Source organism: Pseudorca crassidens, chromosome 6 (genome assembly GCF_039906515.1).
Source record: "Pseudorca crassidens isolate mPseCra1 chromosome 6, mPseCra1.hap1, whole genome shotgun sequence".
In the NCBI taxonomy this organism is placed as follows: domain Eukaryota; kingdom Metazoa; phylum Chordata; class Mammalia; order Artiodactyla; family Delphinidae; genus Pseudorca; species Pseudorca crassidens.
The window spans coordinates 24,345,101-24,365,637 of record NC_090301.1 but is presented as its reverse complement, the minus strand read 5'-3'; the positions used below and the strand labels follow the sequence as shown (position 1 = coordinate 24,365,637).

The following is a 20,537-nucleotide window of genomic DNA, read 5'->3' as shown; positions in this document are numbered from 1 at the left end:
AGCTCTTACATAACAGGAAATTATCTATCAACTATAACAACAGAATATTGTGGCAAGTGTGGGAATAAAGTGAATATAAACTAGCCTGTGAAGGGAAAAATATATTCATTAAAGAACCAGTGGAACATCTCGGATCAGCAAAGTTCTGACGCACATTGCAAAAGAGACCTTCCTAATTCTCATACTACATCCTTCTTCCTGGGTCACTAAAAATCAAATCGAGTAGATCTTCCAAGGACTTAATAGAGCATCTCATTTCTTTATTTAATAAATAACACTGGATATCTACTAATTATTTCAAGATCTATTAAAAAACAAAGTTTATGCCTTCATAGAATTTGCATTCTAAATATACAAAATGCCTGAAAATGCTATGAAGAAAAAAAAGAGGGGAGAGATAGAATGATGGAGTCAAGGTACATTTTTCGATGGGGTAGCCAAGGAAGATCTCCTTACAAGGGGGAAGTTTGAGGATCAAAGAGAAGGTATAAAATGACTGCCTGGGGAACTGAACTGGTAGAAGCAGGAAGGTTACTGAACAACACTGAGGAACCACCTCAAATCTGTGATCATTTTAAACTGTAACCAGTCAGTATGGCCATGGATTATTCTCTAGCTACACAGAGCTGCTGGAGAACAGCTGGAGAGGTGGAGAACAGGCAGAAAGATGGATTTCATCAGGTTTGGGGCAAGAACTTCAGGAGAAAGAAGCAAGGGAGCTGAGGGTGATTTCTATGACTGATCTTAGAACCTGACACAATGAAATGAGGTTGGGATGGTATGATGGAGAGTGAAAAGGAGATTGGGCAACGGTTTAAACCTCCTGGTGTGGTTGAAGTGAACTTGGAGTATTGCCTAGAGAGCTGAAAGATAACTTGAATTCTGTGCCAGAAAAGGCCTTGAGAAAGTCAGAAACTCATGCTAACTAAACATGGCAATAAAGTCTTTCTCCTGAGGGCCTAGTCAAGCTCTCAGGAGAAACAAGCAAACAAAAGAAACAAACCCAAAAAATAACTGCTTTATCCAGAGAAACCCAACCATGATCATTGCTTTTTGTCTCCTAGTGACTGGTGTTGGTGAGTTTAAAATACATATGTAACAGCCTCACGCTGCTAGAAACTGAAATCAAAACTTTACATTTTGGGCTTCCCTGGTGGCGCAGTGGTTGAGAGTCCGCCTGCCGATGCAGGGGACGCGGCTTCGTGCCCCGCGGTCCGGGAGGATCCCACATGCCGCGGAGCGGCTGGGCCCGTGAGCCATGGCCACTGAGCCTGCGCGTCTGAAGCCTGTGCTCCGCAACGGGAGAGGCCACAACAGTGAGAGGCCCGCGTACCACAAAAACTTTAATTTTGATTGATTTCCAGGTGAAATTCAACAGTGAACCAAACTAAAATATTCCATTTATCTGCATTCTTGACACAGATAATTTTTCTAGGTGAGTTACTTTCTTTTTTTTCCTAATCCTGATGGTTGGAACTTCTTAACCGGACTAAAAACTCATTGCCTGTTCTACATCACCTACCAAAATCACCTTTTTCTGTGATTATTCGATCCTAACAGTGGCAGTTTGCTTTCTCTCTCCTTTTCCTTCTTGTATACTTTAAGTCCCTTCTCAAATTTCATGTTTTGAAAGATAATTGCAATGTCTAGATTTTCTCAGCAAGTGGGGGAGTGACTCTGAAACTACTGAATAAAAATTACATATGCCTTCTCGACCTTTAATTACGGTTCTGAATATAAAGATTTATGTAAGTATTCTCAAGTTGAGTGAGATACGTAAGTACATTGTAATGACAGTGAGTCAGCTCACCACACCTCCCCTCGAAAGCTACTTTGAAATTAGATGTTCTTCCAAAAATTGGACGGATGTTCTGCTCATTATGGATGAGACTAACTAAACATATGAGTGCAGGGTTCTATGTACTCCAATCACAGTGGGTTAAGTCTCATCAGAGAGTATGATATAATTGTAGCCGAAAAAGATGTGCTCTAATCAGTGCATTATTTCAGGCCTAAAGAAAAACTATGTAACAGAGAGATATACCCTGGAACCCCAGCAGTGACTCTCACCACCCCCCAACCGCCTGCCCTGTTGCAATATCTGACAGCAAAACAGTGGAAATTTACCCTGAATTTAAAAGGCAAACACTAAAAGCAAACACACATATAAGATAAAAGAATTAAGGCCCCAACTACCTTGTATACATAGTTGCAGTGGTGGTCTCCTTCACCTTTTATGAGAAGCCTCTGTACCCCTGCAGAACAAAGCTAGTCCTAATGAAGCCTTTTCCATTTTACAAAAGTAAACCTATGCTAGTTTTTATAAAATATTTTTTATGATAAAACAAAACAATGTATAGAAACAATAGAAAATCATATAGTAGGCACGTAGGCAAGTAGGCACGTATCGGGACTGACGTGACCTTTTTGTGCTCCTTTATCTCCCTCTCATTCTCCCTCTCTTTCTCTCCCCCGAACCCTACTACCCTTTCTCTCCTCTCTTTTTCCTCTCCCTAAAATTGAATCCTGGGACTTCCCTGGTGGTCCAGTGGTTAAGACTTCACCTTCCAATGCAGGGGGTTGCAGATTCGATCCCTGGTCGGGGAGCTAAGATCCCATATGCCTCCCGGCCAAAAAACCAAAACATGAAACAGAATATTGTAACAAATTCAATAAAGACTTTAAAAATGGTCCACATAAAAAAAAAATCTTAAAAAAAATAAATAAATAAAATCTTCTTCTCTCTCCTTGCAAATATGGCCATCCTCTTTCCCTCTGTTTCCATATTCCATACTCAGAAATAGTCTCCTCCACCCCAAGGTTGTTATCTATTATTCCTCTGTTATGTTTTTGTTCATTTACTACTTATGGATTACTCCATAAACAATTCGACCTATTGTTTCGTGTGTTTTTCAAATATGATCAATTATATCAGATTGTATGTATCCTTTTGCAACTTAACATATTATTTTTGAGATACACGTACACATATTATGGAAATATATAAAAGTGCTATGGACTGAATGTTTATGTCCCCGCAAATTTGTATGTCAAAGTCCTATAGTCCGCAGTGTGATAGTATTTGGAGGCATAGCCTTTGAGAGTTAATTGGATTTATATGAGGTCATGAGAGTGGAGCCCCCATTGCAGGATTAGTGCATTTATAAGGAGAGACCAGGGAGCTTGTCCTCTCTCTTCATCATGTGAGAATACAGCAGGAAGGCAGCTATCTCCAAACTAGGAGGAAGGTTCTCACCAGACCCCAAATTTGCCGGCACCTTGATCTTAGACTTCCCAACCTTTAGAACTGTGAGAGATAAATGTTGTTGTTTCAGCCACCACTAGTATTTTGTTACAGCAGCTTGAACTAACACAGAGAGGAACACATTTCTATCGAATTCATTCATTCTAACTGCTGTAGTATAATATTCCACCTTATGAACAAATCACCCTGTGTTCGCTCATTCCTTTTTGAGAAGGGGTGCCAGGTTTGGCATTCTACTTCTTATGGACAATAATGTTATTTCCACATTTTTACTCTTATAAACAATGTCATAGTAAACATCCCTGAACCCATGAATAAATTGGTTGAAGACAGACACCAGAAGAGAAACTGCTGGGTTGAAGTAAATGAATATCCCCCTATATTAAGTATCATTAAATGCTGGATTTAAGTGTATGAACATCTTCTTATACTTGGTATTCTAAAATTGCTCTCAAAAGGGTTTGTAATTGATACTCTAACAGCAAAGCTAAGGGTTCCTGTTTCCCCCCATCTTGACTAATATGGTTATTATTATTAAATTTTCCATTCTGTTGGAAATGAAAGGGTATCTCATTGTTGTTTTACTTTGCATTCCCTTGGCTGTTAGTGAAGTCCAGCAAGACACTTACCTAAGCAATGTATTAAGTACTTCTATAGAGTAGTTACATGGGATGGCACATCAGGATATTATGCTTCTCCTGTTGTTTCATTATGTGAGCACTACGAATGGTTCCGGGTAGAGGAGAGAGATGGTCATAGTCTCTGAACTCCAAGTCTTAGGGGATGTTGACTAAATGAGAACCTGAAGAAAGGAATGAAAATTTAGTTGTGAAGAGTCCCTCAATTCCCCTAACAACCTCAAAGGGCTTGCATGACCATGTGAATGGTCTTTAATACATTTAATTTCCAGGTTGTACAGAAGTGAACTATTACAGCTGTCTTGCTTGTACAACAAAGACTAATAATTAACTCATAGCTACATATGGGTGACAATAAGCCTGATGTTACCTAGAGATTCCTGAAGAGGACAATGGGCTTTTACAGTTTATCAAGGCACGGCATAAACTAGGCTGTTGGTCTATATCAGTTACCATCAAGCCCCTGCCTCGGGCTCCAGCTCAATTCTGAAGAATTTCCTTTCTCATTAAAGTCAGCAAGTATGTATGATGTAGGAACATGGAATGGACTCCCCTCGTGCATCAAAGCAAATCTTCTTAGCTTCACGTCTTATTTTAGCCACTGCCACAGAAACCAGGTGTGTAACAGAGGGGCAACCCGACCACATCTTACATCAGGCTTAGATGGGGGGGTTCTTTAGCTTTCATCCAGCCAGGGGTTTCTTTGATACCACGTTGTGGGACACCTGAGGGAACCCACTTCTTACGCATGCACTCGCATCTTGGAATGCAGACGAGATGACGATTTATGGGGCAGCGCTCGACCAATGGGGATGGGATCCAATGGATAAATGCTTCTCTCTTTCTTTCCCCAGGTGAACTCTCTTGACACATACTTTATAAGGATCTAGGAACTAGTCTTATCTTTAAGGTAGATAAACGTTGGGGAATCCAGCAAAGCCAACTATGAAGGTGATGCAAGTGAGATAAGAAGAAAACCAGGAGAGGGAAAGGAATCATTGTGGGAGCAAATGCTTAAGGAGGTAGGAATGAGATGCAGTACATAAGTGGAGGGGATGGCTATAGATTGGAACAGGGGAGTGCGTCCATTGTATGACGATGAACGTTAAAATGTATGAGGTAAATATGGTGGCAGAAGGATAATGTTCTCTTCTGATTTCATTAATGCATTCAGGAAAATTTAAAGTATTGTCATCATCTAAGGGGTAGAAGAAGAGGTGAGGTTTTCAAAGTTTGAGAAGAGAAAACATGTGTAATAGTTGATGAGAAACAGAAGTCCTAGAGAGGGAGTGAAGTGATTAGGGAAAGAAGTAGAATTAGTGGCAACATCTACCTTCTTGATTTATTTCCCATGCACTATCCAATTTAAAAAAGACATTTTCATAATTATTACAATTTTAAATCCTGCATTCTTAGAACATATTAGGCTACTGCAGTGGTTCTCAAAGTGAGAACCCTGGACCAGCACATCAACATCACCTGGAAACTGGTTAGAAATGAAAATACTGAGGTCTTCCCTAGATCTTCTGAATTTGAAACTGTGGGGTGGGGTCCAGCAATCTGTGTTTTTAAAAGCCCTCCAGGGGATCCTTATGAGAGCTAAAAGTCAGAATCCACTAGCTACCGTATGTCCTTACTCAATTTACCTTTACACAACTTAACTGTGTATATTTGCTTTATAAAAGTATTCTTTTATAATAAAAATGCTACAAGATGAACACAAACTTTCTTTTTAGAGTATGTTAATATCTAGAGCCGCCCACTTTCTTTAAATTATAAAGTCAAAATATTTAATAGAACACCAACGATACTACTTTTCAACCAAAGCTATTATAACTACTATGATTTGAGTTTGAGGCATTCCAAAATCTTATAAAATGTAAAAACATTTTTTCTATATGTGTTAACTGATGTACAGCCTAATTTCCTTATTGCATTTTTAAGAACTGACAGCTGTTGCTTCACATTAGATCACAATATTGGAATTAATTCTGGATGTTAATGAGGCATACATTTGCCCAGATTTTACACTGATATTTTATATTGGAATTGAAATGAATTTATTTTAAAAAATGATGATACTGAACATTTCCTTCTATTATTTGACCTTTTGTTATGCTAAATTACTAACCAATTTATATGTGTTTTCAATGCCATCAATATGCTTAAGAACAAAAACACTTTTAAAGATAATTAGGCACATTCTACAACATAAAAAGAACTGTAAAGTAAATAAGACATTTTTATTACCATTGAAATGCATGTTGAAAAGAATCTTTATTTCAATAGCTTGACACTTAAAGGCATAATAAAGGTGCAGCTCTATTATCAGTAGTTACTGATGAGAAACACAAAAGTATATGAATCTAAAATACCCGTTTTATCAATCTCAATAAAGTGGTTTCAATGTGGGAGTTATTTGGCTACTACATAGATTATCTTGAACATAATATACAGCATACAAAAGAGTTCTGCCAAGAGCACCTCCCACGGTGCACTGTAAGGAAATGCCCCCTGTATTTGATCAGTAATGAAAAAAACAAAATAGTGCTTGATATCACAACATCATCAATGATTCCCAATTTCTTACCATCTGGGGACTGCTACAACCTAGTCTATCTCCTTCAGTGTCTGATGCCCACTCAGGAATTATTTGCCACACATTGTAGGGAAGTCATCGTCAACATAATCATCGTAAAGATATATTAAATATTGATTTCTGTACAAAATGAATAAAAGAGACATGTTTTTTGTCTTCTTTGAGTAAAACAAAAATGAGGACTTTTCACTGCATTTTGCTGGGCTTTGTTTCATATTATTCCTGTGTTCCTCTTTTTTTTTTTTTTTTTTGTCTAACTGTTTTTATGACATTCTAACATAAAATAAAGTTTAAAAAAGACCAGGATGATCTGACACAATATCTGATTTGCTACAAAATACTCCTGTGGTGGGCATGGAGCAGAAATGGGAGGATATAAATGAAATAAGATTTGACATTTATTGATAACTGTTGAACCTGGATCAATGGGTCCATAGAGGTTCGTTGCTCTTTTCTTACTACTGAATATGTTTGAAATTTTCCACAAGAAAAAGTGAAAACCAACTTTAATCACATTTAATTTTGTTTGGGAATTAAGAACTTTAATGCAATCTTTGAAATAACTGGAGGCATACTGGAGTGTTGCAAAACAAAGATTGAGAATTAATGTTGAAGCTTGTGGGACAAATTTTCACAGTAAGAATTTTTAAAAATATCTTTCTAGAGATTGATAGGGAAACAGCACCAATTTTCTCATCACTTTCAATTGGTGGTAATTATGAATAATTCCCAAGTCTCTCCAGGGTGTTTCTGGTGTGATTTGACATCTGAACTGAACCCAGTCTCAGATACAGCCGGTTACCATGGAAAACAGCTCAGCTCCAGCCTGAGATTTTGCTGTCTACACAGGCATGGTCTTAGACAAGGCATGGGTGGGTATAAAGCATAGTGGAATGAGATGACAGAATTTTGAGAGAGAAATACACCAACGAGCTCAATAACTGGATGAAATCACAGAGCTTTCACAGGTATCCTACAAAAGCGTACTGTACACAGACTTCAGCGACAGCAGGCCTGTGTTTGAATTCCTTGTCTGTCTCTTAGTTTCTGTGTCACCAGGGATAACTTACTTTTCCTCTGAAGCTTTGTCTCTGTTTCTGTTTTTCTTTCATTTGTAAAATGAAGATGATGATACATATCAGAAAAAGGTATTGTAAGGATTCAGTAATATTTGTGCATGTAACATTCCTGAAACATACTAGACAATAAAGCAGATGGTAACGATTCATCCTAACATGTATTCATGCCACTACAACTGAAATCGACTAAGCTCTGATTCCCTGACATTCATGGATGCAAGTGATAGGAAGAGACACCCTATTCCCACATATGACTGTGCAAATTCCAACTATCCCTTCAGTGAGACTTTGTTAACCAGAGGTTCAACCAGACAGTTCAGAGCTGGCCATGGTAACATTGTCTGGAAATGCAGCTTTTGGATGGTTTGGTTAAGTAGAAAGGGGAAAATCCTAATGGGAACACTGGACATCTCTCTAATATTGACAAATCTAGACAGATTAAGGAGGCGCTGGATGGCAGACAATAACTATCTTAGAATGTCATGGAGCTATAAGGCAAATATTTTGTTTTATGGGTTTTGTTTTTTTAAAGACCTACTTACTTTAGACAATAAGAAAGTAGATGGTGATCTTGGTGTGAATAATTTTTGCTTACACCTTAAGAGTGTCTTGGTTGTTGTATACCCAACACCTAATACTGGCATTTAGATCTTATCCATTTATTCATTGATCAAACAATTACTAAGTGTGTACTAAGTTCTAGGCACTGCTCCAGGCACTGAGGATACAGCAGGGAATGAAGTAAAGTTCCCTCATAGAGCTCATATTCTGGAAGCAAAGGCAAAAAATCAATGTTGGGAGTTTGGTATTAACATATACACACTACTATAATGAAAATAGATAACCAACAAGGACTTACTGTCTAGCCCAGGGAACTCGGCTCAATATTCTGTAATAACCTAAACGGAAAAAGAATTTGAAAAAGAATAGACACTTGTATGAGTATAACTGAATCACTTTGCTGTACACCTGTAACTAACACCTCACTGTTAATCAACTATACTCCAATATAAAATTTAAAATTTTTTAAAATTAACCATCAGAAAAAAATCAGTGTTTTCTAAATTAATGGGTACTTTAAGAAGCCCCTCCAAAACAGGCTCAAAACTTTCCGCAGAAAGTAAGTTGGAGCCTGTTCAAGACCCAAATTTCTGCACTATCACATGAAAAGAATAATCTTTGTCTGAAAGATTATTTTCCAGCAGCATTTTCCCAATGCCTAACTGTATGATTAGATTTTGAGCAGAATTCTCACTTGTTTAGTAAATCAAGATAATGTATTTCAGGTACCTACATAAATAAGTAAACCCCTCGACTACTACCTTTTTTAGTGTAATTCATCTAGATGCCAAAATTTTGCTAAATATAAATTTAGGGTTGTCGCTAAATAAAATGTACATGATCAGAAAAATGTGAGAAAGTTAAAATAGACCTTCTTTTAATTTAAAGGTGATAACTATTTGAAACCAATATTTACATAGTCACTAGTAAATATAAATAATAGTATTTGTTAATATATATGATATTTAATTACCAAGTAATAGGTATTGTTTTAAGCACTATAGATACATGAACTCTCCTAATCCCCACAAAACCCTATGAAGTAAAGACTCCTATTATCTCCATTTTATGGATGAAAAAACTGGGGCACAGATGGGATTAAGTTATGTGCCCGAGCTAAGTAAAGGGATGAATCAGAGTTTGAACCTAAAGTTTGTGCTTATAATCACATTATGTATCCTCTAAGAAGATAAACAAGTACATTCCAACTGGTACATCCACAGATCACAAAGGAAGTACATTTTAACTTTAATGTGATAACAAAACAAAATATGTTTATATTGGCTTCTCTGGCAATGACTCCTTGGTAGATGTTGTTTTACATGTACTCTTAAATTATTTAAGTGGCTTTAGTAAACTGCTCCAGATTTAGAATTTCCCTAATTATTGAGTTTATTTTGAAAATTGATAATGTACTCTAATCTAGAAACTTGTTTTTCTTATTCAGAAAGGAAGAGAAATTTTATTGAGCATGTATTGTATGTTTACACTCAATTACCTTATCTCATTTAATCCACAAAACAGTACTGAAAAATAGGCACTGTTCCCTGTATTTTATAGAGGAAGAAAATGAGACCCAGAAATATCACAGAACTTGCTCAAGATCATACAACTATTAGTTAAAAGGTCTGAGAGCCAAACATAAGTCTTATGCTTTGCCTGAGTTTTTGAATCAAATAAATTTTAAACTTTGGTTATATTTTACTTACATATATTGTATTATAACTACACAACTGTTGCAAATTTTTACCAATACACAGTTACTCAATACTAAGGCATCAGAATTACACAGAAGAAATCTATGATCTTACAATTGTGTTATGCTGATCATTTGAATCCTAAAAACATAAAGATGAGAGTTTTGCAATTACATTGTACATTTGAGGGCGGCCCTTTGTATGATGTTTGATTCCCCAATTTTTAAAAACATGTTATAGAAAATACTAGAAGTGGTCTAACCTCTCAACATGTTTCCAGTCAGCATGGAAATAATTTGCTAGGAGTTTTGGGGAAATGGTCATTTTCATAATTCAAACACAAACTTCTACATCCCGCTAAATATTGAACAAAATGAATGAATTGATGAGACTTTTGTCTTATTTGAAGTCAATAAAACTGGCATCTCCTGACTACCAGTTATATTCCCTAGAAGATTCAAGCATGAATGAAATTAAGCTCGGAGTTAGAAGATTCGGTTTTTCATTTCAGTTCTGCTGCTAGTTGGCTCTATGACTTTGGGAAAATATTTCAGATATTTGGGACTCAGTATTCTCCTCCATAAAAGGAAGGAGTTAAATAGCAGATTTGAGGGTTTCTTTCATTCTATGCTGCCTGCAGTTTACTTTAGTTTTCATTTTGGAAAATTATCATGCTCAACTTCCTGTTGAAAATGTATTTGATATAATGTGACCAGATCTACAAAATCTATGTTAGTCTGTCAGATTAACTTCCTACTCAGTTCTATCCAAATATTACATCTGTAAAAACGTGTCCCACAGATATGCACTACAAGAACGTATGACGTATATTAGAATGTGCAAAACAAGAACACTGTTTAATTGTCTAAGCTCTATTTGCTCCTTCCCCTCTCCCTCCTTCATCCCTTCCTTCCTTCCTCCCTTCCTCCCTCCCTTCCTTCCTTCCTTTTTTCTAAAATAGTTAAGTATCTACTCTGTGGCAGGAACTGAGAAAACCCTGAAAATTTATATATAGTTAAAATTCACCACATTTTGTGCTTTTATCTGTAGTTCTTTTCCTTCCTGCTAGAATGTAAATTCCAGGAAAGCAGGAATCTTAGTTTTGTTCATCGATGATCACTGGTGATACTTTTATTCTATGCTTTAGTGACTTATTTCTTAAATAACTGCTCTGAGCCTTCTCTATTAGTCTCCTTGTTCCTGGCAGTTTCAAGGATGATTCACATCACACCAATAACTTCAGGGTACCTGGTATTATCCAGAGTCAAAAGTCCTTTCCCATGCTTGCCTTTCACACAGTGAAAATTCTTGGCCATTTATCTCTTTTTTCTTTTCTTCATGATTTTATCTACCAAATCACCATTTTTCATTAGTTGGTGATTCTTAACGTTTTGAAGGTCATTATTCCTCTGATTAAAATTTGGGGTCATATCCTTTGAAAATGCACATATTCATATACATTCACAAAAATTTGGCATTTGATTTCAGGGGTTTCAGTGAACCTCAAAAGCCTCAGAACCATGGAACCAGTGTAAGAAGTTCTGATTTAAAAGTATGGCATGGTATACATAAAGACAAATGAAGACAACAGAAAGAGTTTTACACACACACACACACACACACACACACACACACACCAGAAATCTACAGTATGTTACTTTCATTTTCACAAACTTCTACTTCTTCAGTAATGCAAAATTAACCCTTGACAAATGTAAAACCACTCAATTCATGGTTCAACTTGTATATCTAAATAGTTTGGAAGCAGTAACTATTAACAATTACAGTAAAGTTTATATTCACAGCTGCTCTGATTGATGTGAGATTCATTTGTAGTTGTCCATGTATGAAAGTGATATTGTATAAAGCACTGTTCTCTGTTGTACCAAATCCATTTAGTTTGACGCTGTTTCCTTCAAAACTCCTTTGTCAGATACTGAAAATGCTTCTAGTGTGATTCAGACTGATACTCCAACTGATATTCCTGATAAGAATTACAACAGGAACAACTTAGTTACAAAACACTAAGGCACTCCTGTTTGTTCAAAGTGCCCTAATGTTTCCATGGTAACTTTCTCTGCTGTTTCCATGTTCAACCTTCCCCACCCACTAATGATACTGTGAAATTTGTTGATTTATTAGTCATCCTCCTTTTCCTTATTTTATTGGCTTTTTTTCCTTTTACTCTTCCCTCCTTCCGTGTCTTCCATGTCCCGACCTCATCCTCACATATCTCTTTCCTACTCTGATATGTATTGATATTTGTCCCCTTTCTCAGTCTCTAATATTATTTCTTTTGTTTCTGTTTTTGAAACAGTGTTCAATTTTCTACGATATATATATAGATACAGATTCCAGTAGAAGTCCAATTATTTTCAAACCAGTTTAACTGGCAAAATGACACTTCATTCATGAAGTCAGATTGTCATGTTGCTAGGACAACTGCAGACATGATAAAGCTCAAATCCTTCCTCATGGAACACTACTCATGCTGCCATGACAACCTATAAAACTCGGTTTAAGTGTCATTTCTGTATGGAAGATCTGCATATACTTTGGTTAAAATCAGGAACATTTGACAAATTTCTGTAAATTTTTACACTTCAGATTCACTTCAAACTTCCAAACTAAAAGTAATCAAATCTGATAGCAGCTTAGAACATGCGGATTTTTACCATTCTACAGAGTCAAAAAGTGATATGGTTGATATGGAATATATAAAGCAGTGGAAGTTATGACTTATTGTGATCTTTTAAAAGCTACTGGTAACTTGTGAATTGTTTTGCCTGATTAATATTTGAAATTTGGGTGTGTAATGATGAAACCTGTGGGTCCTTACTATCTATATAGTAGTGGAGTAAGTTCTGAATCAGTGGTACCTATTTCTTAAATCCAGTGATCCTTCAAATCATAATACATAATGAACATTAAATGTTTAAAAAAAAGGAAGTTTTGATAAGAGTGAAATTTTATTGCTCTGCTAATTGTGTCTCTCTCTTCTAAAAGGTTTCAATGATTCATTGATTCAGAAGGCTTTACGTGCCCTTTTTTGTGATCTAAAACCTTTCTTTTCACTTTACTCAATCTTCTATTACTAATATCTACATTGGATACTGAATTGCTGACAGAGTAAAAACTGCATTATAAATCTTTCTTCTTAAAAACAATTTTTATTCTCTGTTCTTTATCATCTCTAGAACATATCCCATGTCACATTTCTTTACAAATAAATCAACAGTGGCTTTTGACTATTCCCTTTCTTTTTTCCTGTTTTATAAATCTCAAATTAATACCATCTCCAATCCTTTAGCATCATTTCTTTGGCACTGATATGGAAGAATTGTGATTCAAGTAATACTCAGTGAGTTTTCTAATGTCACACTCAACCTTATGCTCTCAAGATCCTATTTACATGAATTCAGAGCAGAGCTCCTGGGAGAGTTCGTGGATGGGCTTCAGAGTGTCCAAAAATGTGCCTAAAATTGTATACAAAGTTTTAAGTGTATGTTCACATGTACATCTTTAAGGGAGAAAAGCCCACAACTGGCATAGCATTAAGAAAGGAAGTATTACTAAAAATTATTAAGGAACATTACTTTAGGGCATAATATGGCATTGCAAAGTATTCATGATGAAGTGGAATGAGCTGATTTTGAGTCAAAAGAGCTGGTTTTTAAATCCCAAATTTTCCCTACCAGAGTGACACATATGAGAAAACATATAGGGATTATGTATCCTACTATAAATTTTAGAATATACTAATGACTGATAATTCTGGAAAACAGTGAAGTCTATTACAGGAAATTAAAAATTAAATGCAGGTAAAATCATTAATAGTAATTCAGCTTAGAGTCTTTCATTGATGCAAATTAACTTCCATATAATATTCCTCAAAGAACTGTCAAGGAAGATGTTTTTTAAAGGACTGCATTGTCTCCAAGGGACAAGAACAGAAAAAAAAAATACTGGAAAAAACTGAAAATTTTAATATGGTATATATTACAGATATCTTTTTTTATATAATTTTATTTATTTTTGGCTGCAGGTCTTCATTGTGGTGCATGGCTTCTCACTGCAGTGGCTTCTCTTGTTGCAGAGCACAGGCTCTAGGCACATGGCTGGTTTCAGTAGGTGCAGCACGCAGGCTCAGTAGTTGCAGCATGAGGGCCCTAGAGCGCATGGGCCTCAGTAGTTTTGGCTCGCAGGCTATAGAGTGCAGGCTCAGTAGCTGTGGCTCATGGACTTTGTTGTTCCATGGCATGTGAGATCTTCCCAGACCAGGGCTCAAACCCATGTCCCCTGCATTGGCAGGTGGATTCTTAACCAGTGCGCCACCAGGGAAGTCCCTATTATAGATCTCTAAATAAGTCATTGCCCCTCGGTTATAAATTCCTTAAAATGAAAAACTTTAACATCTTTATAACTGCAATGTATGATTAGCATTAATTGGTTTAGTAGGTTCCCAAAAAAATCAATGGACATACTTCCTAAAGGATCTTCAAAATCAAATTAGGTGTCGTCTCCCTCCACGTGAACAACTTCTCTTGCACATATGAAGAACGACTGCCCTTAAGTAAACACAGAAAATGAGCTTCAGGTAAAGAAAACTGAAGCAATGGAAAATCGTGTAACAAATACCTACTACAGTGCCATAAACAGATACCAAACCAAAGGAAATAATATCTCAAACTCAGTGGCATCTCAGTGGATATGGTGAACATTAAAAAAGCAAAAGATTGGGCTTCCCTGGTGGTGCAGTGGTTGAGAGTCCGCCTGCTGATGTAGGGGACGTGGGTTCGTGCCCCGGTCCAGGAAGATCCCACATGCCGTGGAGCGGCTGGGCCGGTGAGCCATGGCTGCTGGGCCTGCACGTCCGGAGCCTGTGCTCCGCAATGGGAGAGGCCACAACAGTGAGAGGCCCGCGTACCGCAAAAAAGAAAAAAAAAAAAAAAAAAAAGCAAAAGATTAGCTAATGGAAAATATATGCCCAAGAAAATGATAAATCAAGAAGAATACCAAGTTAAGGAAATATTACTTATATGAAATAAATACTCCTCTGAAAATTTTATTTACTAGAGGATTAAGCTAATGTTTAATTTAGCACTGAACTTAGAACTCCACCCAAGTAAGTTAGTTTGGAAGGAGAAAACTTTTGTCTCAAATCACCTGGATTAAGTATCTCATAAACATGCAGGGGTTTCAAGAACAGGTGAATGACTGAAATCATAAGCAGTTCGGTGGTGAAAACTGAAGGGGGGGTGTTTCCCTAACACCATCTACACTATTACTATAAACATTTGTTCTTTGTCTCTAAAATGTATTGGGTGCCTCCTACACATATAGCACTGATATAAACAATTGTTAGAATGTATCACAAAAGGTGATGTGAGGCTGGAAGGAAAACGGGAGCACCGAGAATACCTTTTACCAAGCAGAGTCAGGCAAGGATATTGACGCCCTAGCAGCCAGCATACATGGGGCAGTTGACTCAGGGGCTGAGTCAGACTAAATTAGCTCTCAGCCTGGAAAGCCCTGACAAGGAGGGAAGACTGAGAAAGCCATGGAAATGGTGCCAGAGTGTTCCAGCTCAGGCATGACAAGTCAAGCTAGCCTGGGCTGAGAAAGATAAATACCCGGTCAAGTGGACTGTGACGGTAAAGTGCAAATTAGGAGAGCACAGCTGGCCAAGGAATGAGAGCTTCTGCAGTGGGTCAGATCCAGGGCAACAGTAAATAGAGGAAGTAAGTTTCTGCAGCAAGGCCTGAGGTTAAGAAACATTCACGACAGTATTTTTAGTGGGGAATAACTATACACAATGGAAGCCCTCCTTGTCTTAAAGGAACCACTTTGTAAAGGTGAACGGGACCTTAAGATAAATTTCTTTTTTTTTTTTTTTTTGAGCTCAGAGAACATCCTTTTTTATTTTTTTAATTTACTTTTTAATTTTTTAAATTTATTTTTAATTTTTTTATAGATCTTAATTGGAGTATAATTGCTTAACAATACTTTGTTAGTTTGTGTTGTACAACAAAGTGAATCAGCCTATTCATACATAATCAGCCTATGCATACGTATATCCCCATATCCCTCCCTCTTAAGCCTCCCTCCCACCCTCCCTATCCCACCCCTCTAGGTGGTCACAAAGCACCGAGCTGATCTCCCTGTGCTATGCGGCTGCTTCCCACTAGCTAACTATTTCACATTCGGTAGTGTATATATGTTGCTGCTACTATGCGTTAGCATACGGTATTTGTTTTTCTCTTTCTGACTTACTTCACTCTGTATTACAGACTCTAGGTCCATCCACCTCACTACAAATAACTCAATTTAGTTTCTTTTTATGGCTGAGTAAAATTCCATGTATATATGTGTCACACCTTCTTTATCCATTCATCTGTCAATGGACATTTAGGTTGCTTCCATGTCCTGGCTATTGTAAATAGAGCTGCAACGAACACTGTGGTACATGACTCTTTTTGAATTATGGTTTTCTCAGGGTATATGTGCAGTAGTGGGATTGCTGGGTCATATGGTAGTTATATTTTTAGTTTTGTAAGGAACCTCCATACTGTTTTCCATAGTGGTTATATGAATTTACATTCCCACCAACAGAGCAGGAAGGTTCCCTTTTCACCACACCCTTTCCAGCATTTATTGTTTCTAGATTTTTTGATGATGGCCATTCTGACTGGTGTGAGGTGATACCTTATTGTAGTTTTTATTTGCATTTCTTTAATAATTAGTGATGTTGAGCATCTTTTCATGTGCCTCTTGGCCATCTGTATGTCTTCTTTGGTGAAATGTCTATTTAGGTCTTCTGCCCAATGCAAGGATTCTTCAATATACGCAAATCCATCAATGTGATATACCACATTAACATATTAAGGAATAAAAACCATATGATCATCTCAATAGATGCAGAAAAAGCTTCTGACAAAATCCAACACCATTTAAGATAAAAACTCTTCAGAAAATGGGCACAGAGGGAATCTACCTAAACATAATAAAGGCCATATATGACAAACCCACAGCAAACATCATACTCAATGGTGAAAAACTGAAAGCATTTCCACTAGGATCAGGAACAAGACAAGAATGTCCACTTTTGCCACTCTTATTCAACATAGTTTCTGAAGTCCTAGCCATGGCAATCAGAGAAGAAAAAGAAATAAAAGGAATCCAAATTGGAAAAAAAAGTAAAGCTGTCACTGTTTGCAGATGACATGATACTATACATAGAAAATCCTAAAGATGCCACCAGAAAACTAATAGAACTAATCAATGAATTTGGTAAGGTTGCAGGATACAAAATTAATGCACAGAAATCTCTGGCATTCCTATACAGTAACAATGAAAAATCAGAAAGAGAAATTAAGGAAACAATCCCATTCACCATCGCAACAAAAAGAATAAAATACCTAGGAATAAACCAACCTAAGGAGGCAAAAGATCTGTACTCAGAAAACTATAAAACACTGGTGAAAGAAATCAAAGATGACATAAACAGATGGAGAACTATACCATGTTCTTGAATTGGAAGAATCAATGTTGTGAAAATGACTACACTACCCAAAGCAATCTACAGATTCAATGCAATCTCTATCAAACTAGCAATGTCATTCTTCACAGAATTAGAACAAAAAATTTTACAATTCATACAGAAACACAAAAGACTGTGAATAGCCAAGTCAATCTTGAAAAAGAAAAATGGAGCTGGAGGAATCAGGCTCCCCAACTTCAAACTATACTACAAAGCTACAGTAATCAAGACAGTATGGTACTGGCACAAAAACAGAAATATAGATCAATGGTACAGGATAGAAAGCCTAGAGATAGACCCACGCACCTATCATCACGTAATTTACAACAAAGGAGGCAAGAACATACAATGGAGAGAAGACAGCCTCTTCAACAAGTGGTGCTGGGAAAACTGGACAGCTACATGTAAAAGAATGAAATTAGAACACTACCTAACACCATATACAAAAATAAACTATAAATGGATTAAAGACCTAAATGGAAGGCCAGACACTATGAAACTCTTAGAGGAAAACATGGGAAAAACACTCTTTGACATAAACCACAGCAAGATATTTTTTGACCACCTCCTAGAGTAATGAAAATAAAAACAAACAAATGGGACCTAATGAAACTTAAAAGCTTTTGTACAGCAAAGGAAACCATAAACAAGACAAAAAGACAACCCTCAGAATGGGAGAAAATATTTGCAAATGAAACAATGGACAAAGAATTAATCTCCAAAATATACAAATAGCTCATGGAGCTCAATATCAAAAAAAAATGAACAATCCAATTAGATAAATTTCTAACAGACATAAGTCACTGCCCTTGCTGCCACGAAGTTCCAGAGACAAGACACATACATAAAAATGCAAATAAAAAATGTTATTGTGTTTGTACTGCATACAAGACATCATGTGAAGCCTTTGTAGAGGATACAAAAAAAATGAGATTAACATGATCACTACCCTTAAGTTTTTATAGTTTAATAAAAAGGTAAATATGAAAACTATGTTCATGGTTTTGCAGAAGTGCCAGGTACGTGGAAGTAAGTGTAAGGCCAGGTCTAAAATGACAGAACTGTGAACAGCTAGGAAACTACAATGGCACTTAGATCACATTGGCAAACAGTACTTAAACACAGGGTTAATCATTTCAAGCACATGTTTCCTTCATGAAAAGAAAAGTTCTGCTAATAGCAGATTGATACCTGAAAAGACTGCCCATTTAGTTAAGCAGTAATGGAAGCTAGAGCTGTTGACTTATCACTTCAGCCACACCTACATCAAGAAACATGACACCTGAGCACAAAGTGTGTGTGTGTGTGTGTGTGTGTGTGTGTGAGAGAGAGAGAGAGAGAGAGAGAGAGAGAGAGAGAGAGAGAGAGAGAGAGAGAGAATTCTTAAAAATTGACAGTCTTCCTTAAATACTTCCATTCCTGTTCTCATTATCCAAGAGAGATTTTCTTAACCTCTAATTTAAAGACATACAGTCAGTTACTGTATGTTTGCTCCCATTTACTTTCTTTTTTTTCTTTTTCCAGAATGGAAAAAAATTTTACCTGAAGATTCACAAGTTAGTTTTCTTTGCCACTTCTCTCCCTTCCACCAAGAAACTATCTTTGTGTTTGTAAGCAAAGTATAAATATAAAATGCCAATGAAACTCAGATGGACCATCTGAAAATCAAAAATTGAATCTACATAAAGCATAATTTCTAAACAGAAATTGTGCTTTCCTACTAGTTTTATACTGTACTAGTGTCAACATATACTAAAGAAAGAGTGGAAACTTGGTCAATGTGATTTTATATTAAAAATTCTAATTAAGTAGTTGAAAAACTGGTTCTGAAGTATGTCCTAAAGGAATTGGTTTAACCATAGAATCTCTAAAGACTTCAAGTTCAGCTGTTCAAGAAAGTCAATACTCTCATGAATCGGAAATTATGGGTGCGGTAATGGAGAATTATAAAAATTGGAAAGAAAGAAAAATTATTTCAGAACACATAATTATATAACTGAAAAATGCAAGCAAATCAACTTAAAAACTTCTATGGATGGAAAATGGAAAGGGAGTTAGGACTCACATACCTGCTGTAGTAACTGAAAAAAAGTTCAAGAATTGTCAAGTGAGCCTGTGTGGCTTATGTGGAGGTCTGATACCATGTCCACAGATCTTCACCTGGTCAGTTCATTAGTTCCTTGCCATGGTCATATTGACCATTTTACGCTTTTTGAATTGTTTTTATTCTTAGCCATATATTAATTAACATATTCATGATGGATTGTGTATTAAAAACAGGAAACATGAATGTTGAAACACAACCTCTTTTTTGAAGGTTGTAGAAAATTTGGTATTTTTGCCCATCTACTTAAGATAATTCATTCATTTATCAACAAATACAGAGTGAATGACTTCTATATATCAAGTATTGTGGTAAATTTGGGGCCTAAAATGAACAAAACAAAGATACTCTCATGGATTTTATAGTTTAGTTGGTGAGGAAGAAAAAAAAGGAATAAATATATAATTATAAACTCTTATAAGCACTATGAAGAAAATGAGTAAGGTACAATAAGAACATAACCTAAATTGGAAGTCAAATAAGATGTCTCAGGGCTTCCCTGGTGGTGCAGTGGTTGAGAGTACGCCTGCCGATGCAAGGGACACGGGTTCATGCCCCAGTCCAGGAAGATCCCACATGCCGCGGAGCGGCTAGGTCCGTGAGCCATGGCCGCTGAGTCTGCACGTCCGGAGCCTGTGCTCCGCAAAGGGAGAGGCCGCAGAGTGAGAGGCCCGCGTACCGCAAAAAAAAAAAAAAAGATATCTCTTGATGAGTCTGGCTAATAGTTTATCAATTTTGTTTATCTTCTCAAAGAACCAGCTTTTAGTTTTATTGATCTTTGCTATTGTTTCCTTCATTTCTTTTTCATTTGTTTCTGATTTGATCTTTATGATTTCTTTCCTTTTGCTAACTTTGGGGGATTTTTTGTTCTTCTTTCTCTAATTGCTTTAGATGTAAGGTTAGGTTGTTTATCTGAGATGTTTCTTGAGGTAGGATTGTATTGCTATAAACTTCCCTCTTAGAACTGCTTTTGCTGCATCCCATAGGTTTTGGGTCGTCATGTTTTCATTGTCATTTGTTTCTAGGTATATTTTGATTTCCTCTATGTATAGCT

The 20,537-nt window shown here is 36.6% G+C and overlaps 1 long non-coding RNA gene across 6 annotated transcripts in view; it reads right to left on the bottom strand.

Moving 5' to 3' along the window:
- Positions 1 to 20,537, bottom strand: part of LOC137226255 (uncharacterized) — a 104,640-nt gene that overhangs the window by 31,868 nt on the left and 52,235 nt on the right. For 4 of the 6 annotated variants that reach the window (XR_010944268.1, XR_010944270.1, XR_010944269.1 and 1 more), the window contains one exon: positions 3,895 to 4,067. This is a non-coding gene — a long non-coding RNA (uncharacterized lncRNA). Of the gene's footprint in view, positions 1 to 3,894; positions 4,068 to 8,440; positions 8,481 to 20,537 lie in introns of all 6 variants that reach the window. The other 2 variants (XR_010944267.1, XR_010944271.1) reach the window with 1 other exon arrangement.